Source organism: Amblyomma americanum, chromosome 1 (genome assembly GCF_052857255.1).
Source record: "Amblyomma americanum isolate KBUSLIRL-KWMA chromosome 1, ASM5285725v1, whole genome shotgun sequence".
NCBI lineage: Eukaryota > Metazoa > Arthropoda > Arachnida > Ixodida > Ixodidae > Amblyomma > Amblyomma americanum.
In genome coordinates, this window is record NC_135497.1 from 205,948,556 (window position 1) to 205,972,415 (window position 23,860).

At 43.6% G+C, this 23,860-nt stretch overlaps 1 long non-coding RNA gene across 2 annotated transcripts in view; it reads right to left on the reverse strand.

The window, feature by feature from the left end:
- LOC144094819 (uncharacterized) overlaps nt 1-23,860 on the reverse strand; it is a 46,807-nt gene that overhangs the window by 22,269 nt on the left and 678 nt on the right. The window contains exons 2-3 of one of the 2 annotated variants that reach the window (XR_013306588.1): nt 19,969-20,047; nt 14,864-15,199 (exon numbers count right to left, since the gene is read on the reverse strand). This is a non-coding gene — a long non-coding RNA (uncharacterized LOC144094819). Of the gene's footprint in view, nt 1-14,863; nt 15,200-19,968; nt 20,048-23,860 lie in introns of those variants that run through there. The other variant, XR_013306590.1, reaches the window with a different exon arrangement.

The window sequence follows — 23,860 nt, forward strand, 5'->3', positions numbered from 1 at the left end:
ACCAAACAAGATGAAGAGAAACAGGGCATATCTAAGTGAGGCTATAAAAAACCCAAGTAGGTGAACATATGTGAACAAGTAGGTATGATAGAACGTTGGTAAAAAAGCCTTCACATGAGCTGACAACAATGCATAAGAACATTAGAATACAGAGCTGCATGAAAGATGACAGTCAGAAGGAAGAAGTGCATAACAACATAAAAATATGCATAACAACATGAAAATAATTATGACAATGAAAAGAAACAAAATAAATGGGGATAAAAATATAACCGTGTAAAGGGCGGCAAAAACACGATAAAAAGCAGATTAAAAATTCTTAAAGCAAAATAAAATACGTAGCAGAGAATGGGTTAAGAGGCTAGATGTAGCCATCAAAAAAAGATAGTTCACTCCTAGAAAGGTGAATAGAAGACGTGCTAACGCGCTTGTCTTTTTTTAGGTCTATGAAAAGGCATCAATTATTTCTCTCTCGGTCTTGTCCTGAGCCTTAGCTAGAAACTTAGTTTCATTAAAATTGGGGTAGCAATTTTGGCAACTGCTGCATTGTAACGGAAGCTTACCTCCAGATTTGCTCCTCAGGGTCACGTTGTGCTTGCGGGTGCGCTTATATCCTGTCGCCTCTACCCCTTTTTTCCTCTGAATGTCTATTTAGCGCACAGTCTTTTTCAAAATGAACTTAGCTTGGAAGTCATTCAAATTGTAAAAGTTTTAAAAATTGAAGGGGAAACTTAAGCTCGGCCTTAATGGTATACCGCGATAGCGTTAGTGCGTTAATGCCCATATTTGCGGAATTGGTCATCCTGTACCTAATATTCACAGTTCCTTGGGAGTTCGCATACCATTCGTGGCGCAGTGGTGCTGCGGTTAAGCGAGGCGCCGCTTCCCAGCGATGGCAGCTGCTGCCACTGATGGGGCTTGTGCAACACAAGTTGCTCTTCCCGAGAAACCTCTCGTGACCGGTCACTAATTTACCTGCCTCCTGCTACCTTGGGCAGCTTGCTAACAATCCGGTGGACAGCTTTTATGACCGCACAAGGTAATGTGACTTAGGTGTTCCATCTGCTACCTAGGTGGCCTACCTAGGCTGGTTCTCTGGGAATTTTTCGCCCACAGTCCACGACGCTGACAACGGACGCCGACGACAACGACGCTTGTCTGCGACACGGGCTCCTTAACGCTGCCGCGTTAATAAGACTGCCTCAGCCAAGAAGACAGCATTAAGGCAGCAGCGTGAGAGAGCTCGTTAATGAAAAAAAAACAGATTTCAGCTGGCGTAAATATTCGCTGACATGCTACTCTGCGTAGAGGAGGGAGTTGGGGAGTAAAGACGGAAGAAGGGTGCTAGAAAAGAGTGGGGTCATTGAAAAATGTTGTAACGCCATATTTCGTGCGCTTCTAAGAAGGAGCTTTCGTATGTGAAAATAAGTGTGCGGTTAATCGAAAGCAACGGGGGTGTTTTTTTTTTTAAATTAATCTGTATGCCTCTGAAGCTACCTACAAAGCTCGCATTTTTATTTTTTTCCTTATAATGAACGGTATATGCAACATAGGGTTGTTTGTCAATAAACAGCGTAGACCCATTTTAATATAAAGAGGTCACTACATTTCTTGTTTTTTTTTTACAATAAAAAGTTTACAAAATGTGAATAACAGCCGGAACGATTTATGTTACTAACGGAACCTGTACTTTAGTGATGCACAAGTTTGGTGAAGCGTATTCCTAAGAAACTGCGAAGTCTAAATGCGAGCTATTTAAGGATAACACAAACTTATAATTTACCAGGATATATTGCCCCATGCAATAGCTATTTAGAGCATCTTATGTAATACCGAACGCACTAGAAAGATAAAAATAAACGAACCTGCAAAAAAAAACAAGTTTCAGTTTATGGTACGCCAGCATTAGTGCATTGCAGCCTTGTGCCCCTGGGATTGCTTCCCTTTATATTACACTAAGGGAAATGGTGCGAAGACAGCCATCCAGCTTAAACTTGAGAAATTGATGCTAAATTGACTCTAACGTCAATTAGCATTAATGTACTTTGCGCAATTGTACTGTGAGCAGTTTAGTGTTGAGCTCGACACTGCCTACAAAAGAAAGGGAATTAAGGAGGTATCGCGGGGAAACGAAATTCCCCCATGCACTGCATGAAACGTACTGCGCTCTAAGGAAAATAAAAACAGGCTGCATAAAACAATAAATAAAAACAACTCTATAAAGCGCAGCCTTAACGAAACAAAACAGTCGTGAAAGGGTAATCTCCCAGACGTTTTAAAGTCGGGCCTTATATAAGAAAAAAAGATTTACAGCGTAGGAATTGCTTTGCGAGTAATCTTAAACGCGTTTGAAACAAACCGGCTGTTAAGCGGCGCGATTTGCTTGAGATCAGCTGCACTAGCACTGGGAAATTGGGTGGTGAAATTGCGAAGACCACAAGCAAGTTTGCAGCAACCAGCGGTCATCGGCCACCGGTGGTATTCACAAACCCTTCTTACAAAATTGCAGTTCGTGATTGGTCAATGCCCTTCTCGCCGGCTCTGATGACGAGCCCATTGTCTCTGATTACCATGATCGGAGAGCGCTGGTGTTTCACTTAATGGCACTGCATCTCTACTCACAGGGAGAACTCCCGATGTCAAGGTTTCTCTCGAACTTTTGGAGAAGGTCCTTTACCTTTCTAAACGTCTATTTCGAAAGGTCCCTTTCGTTTCTAAAAAATGTTTGCAAGGGCATTTTTCGAACATTTCCATCTGTTCGTGAGAGTTTTGATTACAGACAAGGTATGTACCGACCAATAAAGCATCTCTTGCGTAATAGCGTTCCGCGGTTGGTAGGCATAGATCGCCTTATAATAAGCGTAATCTTGATGCCCCACGAGAGGACAGGCTAACCCTCGCAGCCACAGAGAAACTCGACACATGATTCCGTCAAATAGTTATTGCGATAATTCCACCTGACCCTTCTTGCACCTTCCTCGCGAATGTGGTGCGCATGGCTCTTACTTCTCATCTGGCCGAAATACAGACATCACATTATGAAAATAGACAGCCTCTGCAGCCACTCGCGGCATTGCTTGACGCATGGCGCGATGATAAGTCACGCGATTTCCACTAAATGGAAATAGGGTAGCTTAATGCGATGGAAAGCAACGCCATAACAAGGTGGGGCGTTGGAGTAACCAGTGAAGTCTTGGCTTCGGGCTTAAGTTAGGGAGGCTTCGAGTAGCACGCATCTGCGCCGTGAAGTTTTCACATTACGCACGCTTACTGCGGACGCACATGTATGCTGTACAGTGGCTCATGAGCAAAACGAACCATTTCCATGCAAAGTGTAACTGTTCGTTTGATTATACAAATTTCTTATCGCCCGTCGTGCCGACTGCCCGATCAATGCCACAGCAGCTGCGTGGCGGCCCTTTAATTAAATACAATGAGAGAATGCAATTTAATTGGAATGGGTGTTTGAATATAATTCGAATATTACTGAGGTAGTTCAGTAAAAAAAGACAGAAAAATGCCGTAATCGGGAAGTAATGATATTTCCTGTAACCCAAGCCCTCGAAGAATTTAATGAGTCGTGTAAAGAGGCGGACTAAAACCGTCTTTGAATGCACAGAGCTGTATTCAGTGTCTAAGGGACGCTCATTACTCGTTAAGGAGTAGTAACGTTTACTCGTCAATTAAACCCTGCCGCCACCGCTGTCGTGACTATGTGGTTTCGCAGGAATTCTCCGGATTAGATTATAATTATTAAGAAATCATTAGTGTAGCACGGTAAGATCTGATTCCAGTAACTGGATCTTTCTAGCGATCCAACTTTGGGAAGCCCACATACCAGCTTCATTCTTTGCTAAAACAAACAAATAATCGTCTCGGCCGCTGTGTTTTCGTGGTTTTACATGAAATACATTATTTACATTATCCTACTCTTAAGCACCTGCAGAAAAAAAGCCGAAACAGCCGTCCGTCATTGGCCGGTGCCAGTGGACCATTCCCAAGAGAGGAAAAAAATTTAGGGCACCAAACAATAAAATCCGCCTTTGCTTGCCAGCGGCTTTTCAAATCGGCACCTTGTTAATCTCATTCCAGCTCCAAAGAACTTTAAGTGACAAAATGTTAAGAATACTTGCATTTAAAGTCCAGCATTTAAAGCCGACCAGCCTTTATGGTGTACATAAGCATCATAAAAAAGTAAAGGCTAATAATTAGCTGAGTCATGGAATTCTTTGGGTCGCAGACGTGCTAATGGTACGAAAAGTTGGCGTTGGGATCTGGCAACCGCGGAGCTTGTAACCTTCCTCAGTTAGCCAAAATAAAAGTGACCTCATCTCACCAAAACGACGACGCCTGTTTTGCGAGAACATTTTTGTTTTTCTCGTCTGATGTGTAAACTGGTAAGCGCAGGACATAATCTTCAGCCTATAAACACACCCTGAGACCTCTGAGAAGTTTTGCGATGGTTATTTAAGATGATATGAGACGCGAAAGAAGCGAAATATGAACGTGCATTGGAAAAAAGCGTTATTTCGGAACGTACAGTATGTCTGACACTTAATATGCCCTCGAAAGGGCTTCTGTCTCAAGTCAAGAATATCACCGTGGCATGTTAACGTTATGTACGAAGCAATGACACTCATGACATTGTTCTTGTGAGAAAGGAGGTCCTTGAGTTATATTCAATATTAGGCGCATACGAGGTCAAAATAAAGAATTGATTTCGAATAGTCAGCGCCCGGACAGCCCTCAGCGTAAGCAGTAATACGGGGATGCGGTTTTTTTCGCTCACTTCCACTTTTATGATATGGCTTAAAATCTTAGGACGCCACCATTTTTGCATTTTATCTGCATTGAAAGATTTTTGCGGCGCTCACCTGTTACTTTGAAACCAACAGATGAGTGGCGTAACCATTAGGCACACTGAAGCGGACGTCGTCAAAATGAATAAAACAAAGAAGCTGCCTGACTAGAACAAGCGAAGACGATAACGCCTGTATTTCAAACAAGTAGAAAAAACCGGCTCATAACGCAACAGTGCTGTGGCTGCTAAGTTCTCCTAAAAACTTTATATAATATTTTTTATGCTAATATGAGCTGCACAAAAGACAACTTTTTCTCACAGCCCTACTGGACTGAATGGTTTGTCACAATTTAGCAGTGAAATTAAAATGAGAAGAATGAACAACAATGTTTCATCTTTCAGTTTCCTCAGTGAAAATATAACTTCTAGACGCGCGCTATTTTTTTTAGTCCACGTAGTTAAGGAAGGAAAACTTTATTTTCAATAAATTGGCGCCTTAATCGGAGAATACTGAAAAAAATTGTTCTTCAAGACACTCAGAATATGAAGTGACGCCTTTCAGCAAAGATGTGTTGGTGAGAGCGCCGAGGTTGAGGCATTTACAAACGAAAACAAAGTGTCTTTCATAATTCTTGTCCCTCTGCGCGTTCACAAGGAAAGAAAATTTTCGCGCTGAAAGACCGGTTCTTGTAGTTACGTGTACAGTGTCATCAAAGCGAAGCAGTTGCGATCGCATCGAGCTTTTACTTACGCGACATTACAGAGTACAAACAGTTCGATGTCGCTGCGGCAGCAGACGCACTCGGCCCATAGCGGCCTTGGGTAGCCGGGCTTCCGCACAAAGTTCCGCGTGACGATTATCACACTCGACGCCCTCGAAAGTTGCGCTCCTTCCGCGTCGGCTCTTTCCACGGTGCCTTCTGTGCCGAGAAAGTGGAGCGCAAAGTACGGCGGCGTTAACCAGCCAGGGCACATCGTCGGCCTCAATTGCTTTTCAAGAGAAGCGCTCGCGTTTCCTTGTGCTTACCTCTCTCTCTTTTTATTTTTTTCTCAGCGGGGGGTTCGTCTTTATTCCTGGCACATCTCGGCTATTCTTCGCAAGATTCTTAACCCCGCCGCCTCTTTTCTTCTAACCTTGGTTTTCGCTTTCGCGGCTGGCCTGCGTCCACTGTGTTTCCCTTTAATTCCCAAGATGCGGGAAAAGAAAAAGCAAGCACCACTTCTCGCCTCTGGCCTCAACAATAGTATCCACGGAGCGCTTCTAATATGCCGATCGGTGCGTGCCGCATGTCGTGACGAGACAGTTTTGTTTCTCCAACAAAGAAAACTTCAGCGAATCAGCTGCTGCTTTGGCCTTCCCTATATAAGCTGCCGCGCAGCCACACTGAGCCCCAGAACAGTTTCCAAATCGCCAGCAGCCCACAACCCAGCATGCAACCTCTGGTGAGTGGAGTACGCCCATCAGTTGGGCGAACGTTGACTGCTACTGCTCAGTGGCGGTTACAGGCCTTCAACTTCACTTCGAACAGCGACAACTGGTTGGAGTCTTTAATTACGTGTAACGCACCATCGACATATTCACCCGCGCATAAGTTGTTCATGCATTACTGCATTGGCCGTGTGATTGGCCGCATGATTGGTCTTTTTAATATTGCAAACTTCATCGCGAGGAAGGTTGGAAGCATTGCTAGATCAGCGGAGGCAGCCTGGACCTCGGCTAACTCCGCTGGTCTCGGGATAGAAAGAAAGCTCGTCTAATGAAAATTTGTGGGAACAGATTCTGCGCACGTACTTCCCTTTAACCCTCCTTCGAAGCAGTCGTCCTGCAGAGCACCAATGAAGCTGAAGGAGATCTTTTGAAGGTGTCGATAAGGCTTCTTCTCTTTAGTAACTGTTCGGTGGCTTTCTCGCTTCTTGGCATAATAATGTAATTCATTAACTCATTTTGACAGCTGCGTAAGTTATAATGCTGGCACTTAAAGAAATTGCATGTACATTAGGTACGTTTGTAACAGATACCTCATTAGAGCATAGCTTTCGAGCCATATTTTAATTAGTTGAGCAAAACAGAACAGTGCTTAACAGCTTTTTCACGGGAACAGCCAGGAAAGCGCGAAAGACAGCAAATGTTTCCTTCTCCTACGCGCAGAAGCTGCTCACGCTGACCAGTGTCTTTCTGGGGTTCTGCTCAACGGCATCGTTTGGCGGTGGACATGGCGGCCACGGCGGCCGCGGTGGTCACGGCGGCCATGGCGGACGAATGCTCATGACGAGGCGTTTCAAGACGGGATCTGTGTATCTGATCAAAAGCTTGCACGCCGTGGCCAGTCCGCCTAAAAAGCAGCGTACCGGCGGCAGCAGCTGGAAGGGTGGTGGCGGGTGGAAGGTGGGCGGTGGTGGTGGTTGGGACATGGGGGGAGGAGGAGGTGGCTGGTGGAAGATGGGGGGTGGTGGTGGTGGTTGGAACATGGGCGGCTACGGAGGAGGCGGCAAAGGAGGCTGGAAAGTGGGAGGAGGTGGTGGCGGCTACGGAGGAGGAGGCGGTGGTGGAGGTGAGTAGCAATTCCCACTGTGTTCCGGAATGTTCTGTCCCGGAGTGGGCCAAAACCCCTTTTATATTACCTTTCAAAAGTGGCGATGGCATGAAAAATTGCAGTACTCCAGTGCTTCTCAACGTCTATCCGGTCAATGCCGTTATCAAGGAACCTTTGAGTGGCAACGTTAATATTATACACAGTTTTGTACGCGTTTTATGTAGGTAATGAGAGATCCGGAATAGCTAAGCGGTGGGGAACATGTTTTTAGTGTGCTTCACAGCGCTGTTACTGTAGTGTCGTCTGGCTATTAAGCCAGCGCCGCTTTTCTAAGATGCCTTGGCCCAAGACTGACTTACTAGGGCAATAATTATACCACACTTATGTTCAAATTTATTTTAAATCTAGGGCTGTGTAAACCAAATCGCAAAGGCTTTAAAAGTGCTTGTTGGGTATGCAAAGGCCTAACACTTCTAAGCCACATAACGAAATTTTTGTTTCGAATAAGGGGCACATTTTTCTTGTCAAAAGAAAAAACTTCTCTGGGAAGAAGAGCCTTTAGAAACAGTAAATTATTATTGTATGGTTAACCACTTTTGCGCAGAGGCCATCAAATTAATGTTCCTTGAAGTGGTAGCGCACAGAGACGCCAAAGTTGTCAGTTGAAGACATTATTCACTTGCTTTACCATGGCTCCTGAAAAGACTGCCTCGCGATCGGTTAAACTATTATAAGGATTACAGTAAGATTAGCTTAACTAGAGTTTGTACACTTAAGCGTAAGTCCCAGTGCTGCGACGTAACTGGTGCAATTCCTGCGCAGTGTGCAGGAGGACGAGTTTAGTCGCCATCAATAAATAAAGACCACTGGAAAGATGAGGTTCACTTAGAATGTGGCCAAATATATCTAAGATATGTGTTCACTGCTTGCGGTGGAACCCCTATATGCAAGCGGTGGAACTTGCGGGGAAACCATTATATACGCCGGTCGGAAGTTCTAGGAAAAACCTCCCGAAAAAAGAAAGAATAAACTTATAAACATTGCCATGATTGCTGTCCCGATTACTGAGCAGGTCACTTGAGCTAACTGAATTTACGGAATGCAATGAAAAAACGTATCAAGCTGAGTTTGTCATTTCCTAAAAATAGACACTTCAAATTCCGTGCGCTGCTAACCAAGCAGGGCTGCCCAACGAAGCTAGAAAATGCAACTGAAAGAACTGAAAAATTAAGTCTACAGGCGTTTTTTGTGCCCTGCGTGCTCTGCCTTGCCTTTTCCGATAACTAGAGCTCCAGTCTAATGCAGGTTGTTGCACGCACCGAAGATGACAGTAGCTGTTCATCCAACATTTATAAGCAGTTTTCCTGGCGTAGACGCAAGGTGGCATTACGGCGCATGCCCGCAGTTCTATAAGCTTCGTTTGTAGGTGATCAAAGCAACAAGTACTGAAAGGAAATTTTGTTTTTGTTCATTCTTCATTCATTTTTTTGCTGCTCTGCTATAGGTAACTATGGCCCGTGACTCCACCGCTGATAGCAAGCAATGAGTGCTTATCGTCGGCTTCATGATAAATGGTTGTGTGGACCAATTGCTAAGAGCTAAAATTAAGAACCTGAAAAGGAATTGCTATGAAATACTGCCTCATGTGCCGGTCGATGCCTCCGATAATTTGAGTGCACACATAGTCTTCGAACAAACTGTAGTCAACCATTTTAAAAGTCGCCTGCTGTGGATCGCCAAGGCCACCTCATAGCGCTGATATTCTCGGTATGGTACGAAGCTCGGCAGTGTGCTGTTCTCCTTATTGACAGACGCGCCTGCAGAAATGAAAAGCACGTTGAAGTTGGTGTGAAGCTCTCCGCTAAATGACTTAAAGCAATGATAATGCGGTAATTCCCAAGTTCGTGCGCCATTGAACGCAAGCGAAATGACTATTCCGGCGAGGCGAAGCGAGGCCGCATATCGATTTGACTGCTCGCATGCGAAACAGTACTGAAGGATAGGCGCGTACGAACAGCTTTTATTAGGTATTTAGTTTTATGAGAAACTGCTCTGGCAACTTGTCAAACTAAGCACTTTACACTTCTCGAGCACATTATGTTTTACTCTAACAGCTCGTAAAGCAGGCCGTGAAACGAGGAGGGACCATTGAAGAAGTTTCGCTAAGAAAATACGTCGTTGATTTTATCTGCAGATTCAGACGCACAGTTTTTCAATTCACAGTACGTGCTGTTGATAAGGCACAAGCTGCATTAAAGTCACTCGCTAGGATATCTATTATTCGTGGAGCAATGCGTATAGCAAAGTGTTTTCCTATTCAGCCATAATATGTAGCATCCATTCCCTTGAAAAGTGTTAATATGAACAAAACTGCTTGCGATTCCAACAGATCTCCAGTGAACTACTGTGAGTGATGTATTGTCTTGAATGAAATTTTGTTGTGTTGGCTATGCTGTTATGCTCGCTCAACCGGCGGTCCATTCCATTGGCTACACCAACATGATCAGGAGCAGGCGATCAAAGTGCTTCTGGTTCAAAAAAATCAAAGCGAGCTGCTAATGTTCGTAAAAACACGTTACAAGTGCGGTCATAGGATGCGTTACAGCCCGGGATACACAATAGCCCGTAATAAACATGTTTTATTTGTGAGCCTGCTCTGCGCGAAAACAATTTGTTCGAGCATCTATAAAGAAGGAAGAACGATGTGGACTTTGAAGTTTGGTTTGTGTAAAAAAAAAATGCAATACGCTACTAGAATAGGGCTACGTAAGGGCTCAAACATTCGAATATATATGTCACAAAACTACTGAAAATCCTTTTGAGCGCTTTCTCATTAGTGGCTCTTTAAATACGACTTAGCTTACAAAAAGCTAGTTATCGTCACTCCTCACTCTATGAAGAGAACAAGAGAGCAAAGACAGTATATATATATATATATATATATATATATATATATATATATATATATATATATATATATATATATATATATATATATATATATATATATATATATATATATATATATATATATATATATATATATATATATATATATATATATATATATTTATATATATATATATATATATATATATAAACAAATTTTTTTACTTAGAAGGACAGCGTCGATACAAAGAAGTCAAGCGTGATTACTCGAGCTCACGTGATGATTGGGCCGTGTACGTGCACCGGCACCACCGCGGCCTTTTTTTCACCGCCTTGATGCTTCTAGTGTTTAGAACTGTACTTTTCACACGTCCCTCTAAAGAGACCGCCCTTTGAGGCACTGCCATTACACTTGTCCTGTTGGAGCTTGTCATCAAGACCAGTGCTAAAGGGAGCAAAGAGCGTGCAGAGGCACCAGTTACGTTAACGCCGACGCTATGTTGCTTCTCAATTATGCACTGCCTTTACTTAAACTTGAATATTTGACAGCTTTGAAGGTAACTATTGCCTTGATAAAGGCTCACTTTGTCTTGGGTTTTGTAGTACTTTTAGTTATATTGTTGACACTGCGACTATAACTCTGGCTCACGCCTAATCTGCCCCATCATTCCACCGCAACACTACAGGCTTGAGTGTACTTAATTTTAAGCTCTTTTTTTTGCAGCAAAACGTGCAAGCGATGTCGATCGTACGAGGATGGCACAATGCGTTCGCAGTATTGTTTAGCAACCCTTCCGTTCTTTTACACCTAAATCTTGCATCATAGTTCATGCGCAAAGCGATTAAAAAAAATGGACAGGCAACCATGAGTGCAGGAAATATTCCAGGAAAGGGAGGTAACTTCTACGGCCCGACAAACTTAAAGCCTCGGCTTTGACGAGGGGACTGTCTGGCCTAGTAGATTTTCAACCCCCCCCCCCCCTCCCCCCCCCCCCCCCCCGCCCATACCGCTCCATTCACTAGCCTTTTTCTTAAGCATAATGACATGGTCGGGGCAGGGTATTTCAGATCTGCTGAGGCCCCCTGTGATTGTTTGTTTTCACCGCAGCCGGAGGCGGTGGCGGCGGTGGCGGCGGCGACGACCTCGTCGTCATCCAAAGTGGCGGCGACGCGGCTCCCGACACCGGCATCACGGTCGTATCTGATGGCGGTGGAGGCGGAGGAGGCAGCATCGTCGTCGACGAAGGGGGCGGAGGCGGCGGCGGCGGCGGCGATGTCATGGTTCACAGCGGCTACGGCGGCGGAGGCGGTGGCGGTGGTGTCGACTACGACATTGGCGACGGAGGTCCCTGGTGGAGTCGCTGAACGGGCCAAAAGGACTACGCCATATCCTGTGTACAGACGATCCCTTTGCTTTCTCCCAGTCTCACACGGGTGCTACACAGTGCCAATTTTATTTTTGCTTTTCCTGCGTGCAAGGAACCTCTCTTTTTTTAGTGACATTCGTGTGAATGCAAACGGGGCGTGTATGATCCTTTCTTTCTCTCGGCGCATCTTCGAATCCGAGCTCGGCGAGGAGCCTTCCACTGGGGAAGCGTCGAAGAAGACATTAAGAGCTCTGGGCGCTCGGCAAGAACCACGTCGTTGCCAGCCGGAAGTAGGCGCGCGTTCCGCGGTGCGGGAGATGGCGTTCTCAACAACGGTCCGAAAATGTGCAGCGCTCAATGAGCTGCAGTGAGTGCGGAGGAGTCGTGCGTTGCTGTGGTGCATTAGCAGACTGTCCGAATTCTCAGCGGGGCATCGCTAAAGCCGGTTTAGAACGCATTAGTCACTCCAAGTCAATAAAGTGTACGAAGACAAAATAGATAAACTTGTCTTGTGCATTCCCTGACACATGTTTTATATATAAACATTCAAATTTAATGTTTCAGGAAGCCACAAAAAGATAGGAGCTAAGAATATACATTTCGTACCACTAAAAAAATTGTGCAAAGTAGACGTTTTAAGTAAAAAGAATTAGGGCGAGTTTTGAAGACGGAGTGCGTTTTATATATAATAGCGACATTAAAATAAAAAAGAATATATTTGAAAATAACTGTGCTTCGACGCACAGGGGATTATAGATGCAAACTCGACTTTTTCGAAAACTAAGCTGTCTTATGCAGAAGGACCTATATAGCTGCTTATATCTTAGCAGAGGGACATCAGGCTCACTTTAGGCTATTGCAGTTCTTTCGGGCACCGAAAGGTAAAACACAGGTACACTGAACTAATATTTGATACCTTGAACTTCATGCCACTGACACTCGTGCAACTCTGTTTTGGCGCCGCGCCTTTGCCTATAGCGGCGCTTTCACTTGGCCATTTATATTCGCGATATATTCGCGATGGCGTCTTTGCGGCCCACACGTCTTTACTAATGTCGTTTCTTCCACGCACGCCACTTTTCCCCTTTGCACACCCTCTTCCTCCCTCCTCCCCTCCACAGGAGAACAGCAGCCATCTTCTGGTTCAGTTCCATGGGTTTTCTTTTTTTTTCTCTTTCTCTGTTTCGCTGAACCCTTCGACGATGCGAAAATACTAGCTCCCAAACTACCCTACTTTACTCGGCTACACTACCGTACCTACTTCATTATGAGTACTACATGTGCCCCATAGCAGTACAGGCACTATTAATATCAACTTCAAATTACTTTCTACACCTGTTGAAGATACTGAGACCACCTTTAATATTTACGCTATTAAACAGTATACTGGCCCTTTTGTGATAAGGCGACATAGCTCTATAATATACGGAAACAATCCCCCCCTCTCCCCCCCTTAAAATTTAGGACAGAAAGACTAGTTGTAGGGAACGGTTTTATTGCGCTCAGTTTCTATTGCGGAGTCAGAGCTCTAGAGTTAGCGCCACTCTTCTCAGGATCCTTTTATTTTTACCATTATTACTAGCCCATGTGTCAAGCAAAGAGAAAAGAATGCCAGCCATTTGTTTCTTTAATGGCGAATATTCAAGAGCGCTGAACACATGGCAAAACATTTTAATAAACTAAAAGGTTCACATGGTTACTTGCTGGTCTAGATGAGCCGCAAGAAGCGACTATATATGGGCAGAAGCGCTCTTCTTCGCAAGAGCTCAAAATCTGCTGGCAGTTTTAGAAGCGACAGGTATTCAAGTTTCATTTCTCGCAGTTTTTTTTTCCCCCACGCTGAGCTTCCTCGCAAGCCCTGCCGGGGAGCGTGCGTGTGGTCGCAAGGAGGAAAACGTCGGTCGGCAGATGCCCCGCAACGCCATGTCTGTCGCAGCTCCTTCAAAGGTCATTGGCGTCCCGGTCTGAGACGCTCGCCGCGGCCATAGGGAGTGCGAGACAATTCGAGGCCATTGGCCCGACTCAACCTTTCTCAGTGTTCTGCGACGAAAATTTCAAAGCGCCCACTCCCAGTACCCGCTTTTACTTGGGGCTGAATAAGGTTTGCTTCGTGGGTTGTCACTTCTTTTATTAAGCAATTCACTCGAAAGATGTGTCATTCCTTTGAAAGTTGGAAATGCCTTCTACCGCCTCATAATGAGCGCACCATCTCTATAGGTAGTTCACACCAGCACCAATGCACCGCTGCTTTTCACTGAGCTTTAGTTGTTGTTTTCGGCCTCTAGTAGAGCCCAACAACAATAACAAAAGCTCAGTGCTCGCCTTGAATAAAGCATTTTCCTTCTCCTCCTCTTAGTCCACTATCAGGGTGGCGTTTGGCATCACCAACGGCGCGCTGCGTTGGTGGTCTAGTCGTCGGACAAGATGCGCGTACCTTGCCGATGTTTCTTGATATTGGACCACCATCGGAAATGCAATGGCGTGAGGCCTGTGCTGTAAATTGGCTGAGAAAAAATAGGCGACCTTATTCGCGAATGGCGGCATAGAAAGACTACGGTATCGGTGGTACGTGGGAGTGCATCAAGACCTAATGAACCACAGACCCGCACAGACAGCACTGCTCCGGCGCGCATGTTCTAGTTCATACCTTACGCCTCTAGGATAAAAACACTGAATTACCGCTGGTGTGAAGCTTATATATACCTGGTGGGAAAATAGCCTCCCTCATCATTTTATTCCAAAGACCACAGTTTTATCTTTCATTCATGTAATCGTCATCATTCATTTAATGCTACGCGTGGTGGTCACGACGAAAAGAAAGCTGGCAGAGAGCAATACGCTTTTTTATACTCTTCTAGAGCGAAAATAGTCTATTATGGCTGTTTTAATTGCTGATGTCAGGATAGCAGATACAGGAAAAATAGACGTATTGAATAGCGCGTAAAAAACAACACACGATGATGATGGTCACAGCAGACGAAAAGGGCAATAGAGCGTGCTCAACGGCAAAAAACTAACGAAAGTTGGCGCACGCAACTCCACAGGACCAAGCCATCTGTGCAGGTCTGTAGTTTAGTTGGTCTCGGAGTGCATTGTCGCTGGTGGGTAGTGCAGCTGAAATGAATGGGCCCCTTAGAAACAGGCCAATCAAATCCTGCATTTGAATCGAACGTCTTACCATTCGCCTATAAATAAAAGCCCGTGATATGAGCTTACCAGGTTCGTCAATCAAAGCGGCAATAACGTAAAGAATTCGATCAGTTTGAAGGTGATGCCGAAAGATTACCTTTACTTTTAAACTGATGTAGCCTTGCGAGATTAATCAAGTGGTCTTTATCCAAGCGTATAGCAGAGGTTGTGTAAACATTACTCGCACAGTCAGTGTTATGCAGTAGTCATTTCGAAACCAAGTCAGATAGTCATTCAGTGTATCATATTCACCCGCGAAACATACAAAAGCTTTTTCATGCGAAAAATTATCCGGCACAAAATACAAAACTTCATAGTATTGCAAAATACGAGGACACCGGTTGGCGAAGGTTCTCTCATGAAGGCTCGTCATGTTTGGATGGGGCTGCATATCATTTTCCTGGTTCTTCTTGCGGATGCTGTAAATAATGCACGTACGGCATCATACAGAAAATTATGACATGGGCAGACAACGGACCGGAATGCTCTACATGTGCAGATACTGAAGGGATATATGCCCATAGGAATGGATTATACAGGCCCAAAACAGATGCTCCCATTTTGGGTGGCCTGGAGGAGATTATACTAGTATTATTTAGTCCAGTAGCAAGCCAAAGTGAGAGGACACCACGCGTATAATGCGAATGAGAATGACAGGAAGGAAAGGCATATAAGCAGCACCAACTTCGTATAAATTCTTCGAATAAAACTCACTGTTTCCGTCAGCGAAACGTAGTTTCTGAAAATTTTACTCTTGTGAAACACAGTTAATATCATTTACACATGCATTGTATCTTATTCCAGAATTACCATCACTAGCTGACTGTAAGTTGTTAGATTTTTCAAAATCTTTCGACTAGGTATGTCACAAGCTATTACTTCACAAACTGAATAATGACTGTAACTAACTGAAGTGAATTGTTTTCTTCTTAATCGCTCACAATTTGTTTTTGATAACGATTATTGCGCAGGTTGTACAGAGTTGTGTTCCGGAGTTCCACAAGGTTCAGTTCTTGGACCCCTATTGTTTCTATTTTACATTAATGATCTCCCAATAACTCTTATATTCACCTATTCTCTTATTATTGCGTCATTTTTATAAAAATAACCAACGTTAACGACATTACATTACTTCAGTCCGACCTCACCACCATAGGAAACTGGTGCAAAGAATGGCTAATGCAGCTAATTATTAACAAATGCAAAATCATGCCTGTGTCTAGAAAACTTGCGCGTATCCTCACTAAAACATCGATAACATTTCGTTGGAATCAGTCTCATCATATAGATACCACGGCGTTATTCACATTACATTTCCCCTTAACTGGTGTATTCATACCGAGAACATAATTAAGAATGCTAATTGCATGCAAGCTAATTACTTCGTAACTTTTTAATGTTTCTTCTTAATTGAAACTATTGCTGTATAAAAAAATACACGATCAAAACTAGAGTTTGCTACACCGGTATGGGACCTTACTCACGAGAACTTAATTAGTGATCTTGAGATGGTACAGAATAGCTCTGTACGTTTTATCCTTGCTTAATACAGCCGCACAGCGAGTATAACCACTAAGAAGTCTAATCTCTGCCTCCCATCGCTGACTTCGCGTAAAAGAGTGGTCCGTATTGCCTTGTTCCACAAGTTGTACCATCATCCCGCTCTACGTTGATCACCTCATCCCCCAGCCAATTTATGTATCCCATCGCATTGATCATTATAGAAAATTCGGAATTGTGTCATGTAACTTGAAATGCTTCTCGCAATGATTCCTGCTGCGAACCTCACGTGACTGGAACCACCTTCCCGCAGAAGTTGTTGGCACTGAAAATGATAAGCAGTTCCATCCGTACTAGCTAACATTGTATATTCAGGTGCTATTTAACATTCATGTGAACAACTGTAATTTTTGTCCCCATTTTTGTATATTCACCCCTCCTCCTCTGTACTGCCTTTGACATTACATTGCCCTGAGGGATAATGTAAATAAAATACACTTCTCGTATTCGATTAGACCAGGTCTCCAGTTTTGAGGACAAAACGTAAGAAGCCTGGGGCCCAGATGTCAGCTTATTTAATATTGGCGGTAAGAGTGCCAAGCGCACTTGGTTCTTTGCCTGAAACCATCATAAAATGCCGATTTCCTTATAATGAAAGCAGCTATAGTTCATTCCGGAAATCTCAATCTGCCCTTTTGTTTTCTGTCACACTTAAGCAGTTCGCTTGGGATGTTCAGCAAGGGCTTCATCTCGAATTATACGTCTGGACAGTGCTGTCCTTTTCTCAGCTGTTTTAATTTTGTGTTGAATAGTTGCGTCATGAGCGTGGAGCCACTTAATGTCTGAGTTTTTTGTTTAGCGTTTCTTGAATTTCGCATTCGTGCTTTGCACAGCTGAGGACTATTGTCTCCATCAAATGCTACCTTCAGCTTAGACACAATGGTATATGGAGGAAAATTGCTGTGATTACAGCCACCAGAGTTAAAAATCTGTAATAAGCGTGTGTTATTCATGGATGCAGACTCTCCTCGTAACGCTTTAAAAAAACGCATGTGTTCGAAATGCACCGGCAGTCATCTACTATGGCGTACTTATTGACCGAGTTTCAGCGCAGTACCTAAAGGCAGTCTTTGTTAAAAAGGTTACTAACTTAACTCAAGTTGATAGCGTGAGTGGCCTGTCGCAGTAGTGAAATATCCAATGTCTTGAACTTGAAGTTCGACAGATTTGCGACGTGCTCTCCGTCACTTCGTGATTGGATGCGAAAATTTGTTAATTTCCGCATACCTTGTGATCTCTTTCGAAAACTTTTTTATATGCACAGCTCGCACTCTTCCTCTACTAGCAGTAAGTGCCTTCTCTATCATAATATTGCCCGTTATCACAGCTTGTTCCCAAGATAAGATGAAGCCCATGGTAGATATTTGTGGTTTTCGTGCAGCACATACCATTACAACAATTGTCTGGCTGGTAGTATTGGGAGCAGCCAAGCGCTTTATGCTTCTGTATCAAAACACGGAGAAGCTTCGCCGCATTATGGTGCGGTACGTCGACAAGGGAACGCTGGTCGCCATAGCCATTAATGTGTGCACCTGAGGCTCATGAGCGTTCCCTCCCTCGCGACGAAAGCGCCAATCTGAAAATTGCTCCCGCTAAGCAACCAGTAGAGAAGTGTCCGCGACCAGAGGGGACACGTTCATCTGCATATTGCGCTAGAGAGCTTATCTCAACCCACTACGACGGCTTATCTGCCGCTGGTAGGAGGTTGACAGCCGCTAATCTGCGCTGTCCTTTGTCGTTGTCGCTGCCACGCTGTTAGGGCTGCTACATAATTTTTGCGCTGTACGCGCCGCTGTTTCAAACATGGTAAGAAAACAGGCAGTACGTGACTCGTCCTTAGAGGCTAACAATTCCTCAAGTTACCCCGTGTTGAGAAGCTGTATGCCAGTGACGCGAAGCGCTGCCGAAGAAGCCCGAAGGTGGCGCGGCGTTGCTTTGCAGCACTTTCTCTCCCACAGCATTTCATTCGTTATTTAATTAGTTTTTCATTCGTTATTCATTCGTTCATTCGTTTCATTCTCAGGGCCACTACGGCATTACAAAGGGGAGTGGTTACAAAAAATGAAATCAATTTAGCAAACTGGAGTTAATGAAACAGACAGGGTAGAAACATGACTCCTACATATACATTGTTAGCTAAGGTTTTCAGGAGGAAGAGAGAGAAAAACATGACGCAATATAAAATGTATCCTAGTTAAAAAATGTTAGCTATAGCGTTCTTGAATAGTTATGATCGGTGATAGTGGCCTTGGAAGAAGGAAGGTGATTCCACTCATTCGATGTGCGTGATACGAATGACTGGAAAAAAGTTTTTGATCTGCAGAAATAGATGCCAACCTTATGAATGTGGTCTAGTCTTGGCGATACGTACTGATGTGGTGAGATAAGTTCGGCACGAAACTGCGGGTGACAGAATAATTTGTGAAAAAGCCACAGGCGAAAAATTTTGCGACTTGATGGGAAGGATGGCAAGTTAAGCCTAGATTTCATGGCGCTGATGCATGCTGTTCTGGTGTAGTCAGAAAGAATGAAGCGAATAGAATTATTCTGAACCGTTTCCAATGACTGTGTTAGGTCTGTTTGACCTGGATCCCAAATTGACGTGGCCTACTCGAGCATGGGCCGTATTAGAGTTTTATAAAGGAGTATTTTTAAAGAATCGCCACCTGGCTCGACTGGCTTGGCGCTGAAGGGGAAGAAGAACAGCGGCTTCTGGTCGCCCAGGCGGTCGACATGCTCGGCCTATAAATTATGGTCGAATAAAAGTCTTTACTACTACTACTACTACTTTTTAAAGAGGAAGGTGCTTTGGAAAAGTTGCGTCGTAAGTATCCACGCATTCGGTGAGGATTCGATATTATGTGCGCGATGTGAACATTCCAACTTAGATCAGAGGTGATGTGAAGGCCAAGATACTTGTAAGTAGTTACCGGATCTAACAGTGCGTTACTAAGAGAATACACAGGAATTTCGTTAGCCTTTCTTGACACACGCATAAATTTACACTTGTTAACATTGAATTCCTTTAACCACAATTTACACCATGCAGAAACAGCGTTAAGGCCTGATTGGAGCCTGGTTACGTCATCACAAGTTATTTCGGTGAAAAGTACACACTCATCAGCAAATAAGTGAATGTGGGAGGAGACGCAGGAAGGTAAGTCGTTAATATAAATGAGAAATAAAAGAGAACCAAGCACAGAGGGGGGCCTTGTGGTACACCCGAGTGAACTGGACATTGCTTCGAGGTTACGTCATTAACTGAGACAGACTGCGAGCCGTTAGTCACGAAAACCTGAAGCCAGTACAGAACTATGGGATCAAGGTTTAGTTGATGCAGTTTGTAGATAAATAAGCTATAAACACCTTACCGTACGCTTTTTGAAAAATCTAAAAGTATTAATTCAGCTACTGAAGAGTGATCAAGTATTAGGTGCAGTTTATGTGTGAACGATACTAGTTGGATTTCCCATGAATATGTTTTTGCCAAAGCCGTGCTGAAATTGTGAGAAAAATGAGTTCGCTTCTAAAAAGTTGGCAATCTGAGAAAAGAGGATATGTTCAAGAATTTTGAATGGTATACTGGTTAAATAAATGGGCGGAAATTTAAGTGGGCAATGTTTCGTACCTGATTTGTGGAGTGGAATTACCTTCCCAACCTTCCATTCAGCAGGGAGTGAACCGTTGTCAGGTGATTCCTGAAAAATCTTTGAAAGTATAACAGAACAATATGAGTTAGTGTTTTTCAGAAACTTTGTATTAATTAGGTCACAGCTAGGAGCAGATGAAAGTTTCAGTGATGTGATTACTTTTTCTTCTCGGACTGGTTCAATGGATAAAGGGTACATTACAGCAAAGTCGTAAGAATGTGTAGTTGGATGAGTGGCATGGGTGTGTTTCTAAAAGTTGCGTGTAAAAGTCTCATTAAAGATGGATGCAGAATCGGCAGGCGGGATGACGTTTTCAGCGTCATCAACAAGAGTTATCATGTTGTCATGCTTTGGGTTAATGATGCGCCAAACCTTTTTCGTGTCAGTAGATAGCATAGATAGCAATGTGTTTTTAGAAAGTTATCTTTTTTGCATCCTTACGGGCTGTGATGTAGTCATTAGATGCACGTTTGTAGGCTGCCCATTTTTCACTCTTAGCAGGTGTTTTAGCTCATTTGTATAAACGTTTTTTTTGTTACATAAGCGCTTTATGTAAGAGTTGTACCTGGGAGCATGACCGTTAGAAGGAGCAGTGTATGTAGGGATGAACTTTTCTGTGAATTCAGTGGTTTTAGCAATAAACATGTCCCAGTTCGCTTGCACACTGCAGTCTTCGAAATCTGTGAGGAAAGTATCAAGAAATATAGAGAGATCTTTGTTAATGGAATCAAAATCTGCTTTCTTGTAGCCCCGAATGGTCGCTCAGGGGAGGTAAATAAGTAATGTTCGAAATAAGTTCGGGCCGAGTTGTTAGCAGTAGGTCAAGAGTACTAGCAACTTGTGGTGTGGTTCTGGTAGGCTGTGTTATGAGTTGACTGGAAGTGAACAATGTACACAAGTCGAGAAAATCTTTTGGTAACGTAGAAAAAGGGTGTACGATAATGGGTTCGTTTTTCCATGCTATGTTTGGAATATAAATCGCCAAGCAAAAACAGAGGCAAGAAAGGATGTCGAGTTATGACGATGTTGATCGCATCTTGTAATTCGTCAACAAAGGAGGCAGATTGAGTAGGAGAACGATGGCATGCGCTAATTATAAATTTTGGAAATTTATTTCAATAATTGCCTATGCTATCTCCAAGTTAGTAATAACACTAATATGCTGAGAGCGTAAGTGTTTGTTAATAAGCAGATGAACACCGCCGCCTTCTTTTATCGTCCGGTCGGAGCGATAAACACAGAAATGATGAGCGGTTAAGAAAATTTCGTGCTGTGTGAAAATTGTGTGTTTCGTAATTACCATAGAATTTTTTCTCTCTTCCTAAGGGAGCCGCATTTGATATTGTTGTTGGGCGCCTAAAGTTTTTATTTCAACTCGCCCGTCTGTTCTGAAAGTGACTGAGGCATCTTAGTCCAACACTTCTTACGTGCCTGATCATTAGATTTCATAACAGGTGGTTTCTATGCTTCTAAACACTGCTGGTCGTCAGAAGCGCTCCAAATGCTAGAAGCAAAGCTCAAGCTCATCCTGACACTCCAGCATAGCCTGCGTAAGAAGGAACCCGAACCGTGAACCTGAGAATCGACTGCAATAAAAGTCGGAGAGCAATGAAGTACGCTTATCAATTATTCTAAGAAAATACCTTGCAGAGAATAGTCAGTAGTCCGCTTTAGACATTTCACCTATGACGGCAAGCGCATATCTATTGTCAGGACCAAAATTTTAAAAATGGAGGGGGAAAAGACGAACCCTTTATTGTTTTCCGGAACATGGCATTATCTTCACAACTGGAAGGCATTGCACCTCAGTGCACTGCTTATTCATCGGCACACAAAGCACGCAAAAGGTTTTTTGTTTATCGGATGCGGAAACGCAGAGTTCAGAAGAATCGCTGCGTTCCTTGCACCTCCTGCTGTGCGCGCGTTTCGCCGCCTCAGGAAGAGAACGAACAATAAAACGGCAGCAGTCTGGCGCCTTCTCGTCGCCTGAGGTGGATTTCATATCAATAAGCGAGAAAGGAAAATGAGATTTATGCCGTCTCCTCCCCAGGGCTCACTGCTCGAGGCGCGAAGCCACGCGTATTATTCGCAGAAGTGTGCAGTTCCTACGGTTGCCCCAGCGCGCAATGGAAAAAAAAGGAAATGCGAGGGAAAAAAAAAGGAAAAATCCAGGAAACGACTCTTGTTTCGCGTGTGAGCGCGCGAACAAGCGTAGTTCCCGGAGTTCTTGGCGATCGATAGCAGAAAAAAAAACGGTAAAAACTGCAGCAACGGAGCCACCGATTGCTCCCTCTCGGACTGAGGCTGACTGGCTTATTTTGCTCCGCACAATTACAACTATTCTCGCGTACTGTCCGGGTGGTGTGCGCGAAGTTTTGGAAACAAAGCGTAGCTACTTACTTATTACACTCTTTCAGGGCATAACGAAAAATATCACATTGAAAGAATGCCACGAATATGCCCTGAATGGAATCGACCGGTCTTGACGCTATCGGCCCGAGCGCTTAAATCTGAATGCTTAAAGACCGCGTTTTCTTCTTCAGCTGGCAGAGGTATCGAGCACAGCTATTGACCGCGCGTTGCAGCTGCGTTTAAAAAGAACCTGGCTTCCCAAATGGTTTGATTTATTTCTGAATGAAGAATGGGACTCAGGTGCAAGCCAGTGCATATTTGTCGCTGTGTATCGCTACAAATCTCTCAGGATACAAAAGAATGGTCTGAACTGGATAACTAGAAACGTTGAAAATCCCCATTTGAAGCAGTGCAAGGAATGTTCGGAAGTCAGTTACCAGCACCACCGGACCTGAGTGAATGAAATGAATGAGGGGCTGCTATGCTTGGTGTGAGCTGTATTTTCCAGTAATGTTGGATGGTATTTTATCGTTTGTTAGTTCATTCTAAACTCTAAGAACTTTATGGCGACGGAAAAGACTTCTTATACAGATCGCCAATCTTTAAAACTTGGCCACATCATCACTGATTACCGCCCCATTACACATCGAAATATTTTCGGGAACAGCCTGGCCGTAAGAATTCCAAATAAGTATTTCCAAAAAGCTGCACAAAACTCGCGTTTACAGGTGAAGAAAAATGACGTCGATAAAAGCACCAAAGAGTGCTCATTGTTAGCCAGGTAACAATGGTCATGTCTGAATTATAGCAAGCATCCATGCGGCCTTAGACCCTCAGATCCTTGAAATGTTCACGAATGGTAGTGAAGGCATGTTGACCTATCTTTGGTTAGTTGTTTACAACTTTTTCAACAATAGGTTCTTATTTTCGCGCAGCTTCTAAAGTAAAATTTTTTCTGGACTCTCTGATGAGAAAACGCGACACAGCTGTCATTTAACGGCATTTTATTGCAGGGCTAACGGAAGAAATAGCAGCTTGTCATGCTTCACTGCTGGGATGCTATAGTATTGAAGGCACGCTTATCCACCGAAAATGCTTTTAGTAAGGAAATGTGCCGGGATTTTTATCGCCCTGCTTAGGACCCTACGCGTTTTGGCTGAAAACATATCTCAAAAGGGCCGATGCCAGTAACATGCAATATGTGCTGTGTTTTACAATAATCTGTTAAGAACCACAGAGGATTAAATATCCCATATGCAAAGCTAGTGACAGGAAAACGCGATTAATTGATTCAATTAAATGTGGAAAACGGAAGTGAACGTGGCAGCTAATAAACAGAAAAATTACTTTAACATTGGTTATCACAGGCACAAACGTGAGGCAAACAAAGTGCAAACAAAAGAAACAAGCACTATAAATAGTCTGACACTGGCACACTTCGCTCAATCTTTTTTTTTTTATCTTACATGAACGAAATATATTCATAACATCACATATTTTATCTGTATACGTGCCAGA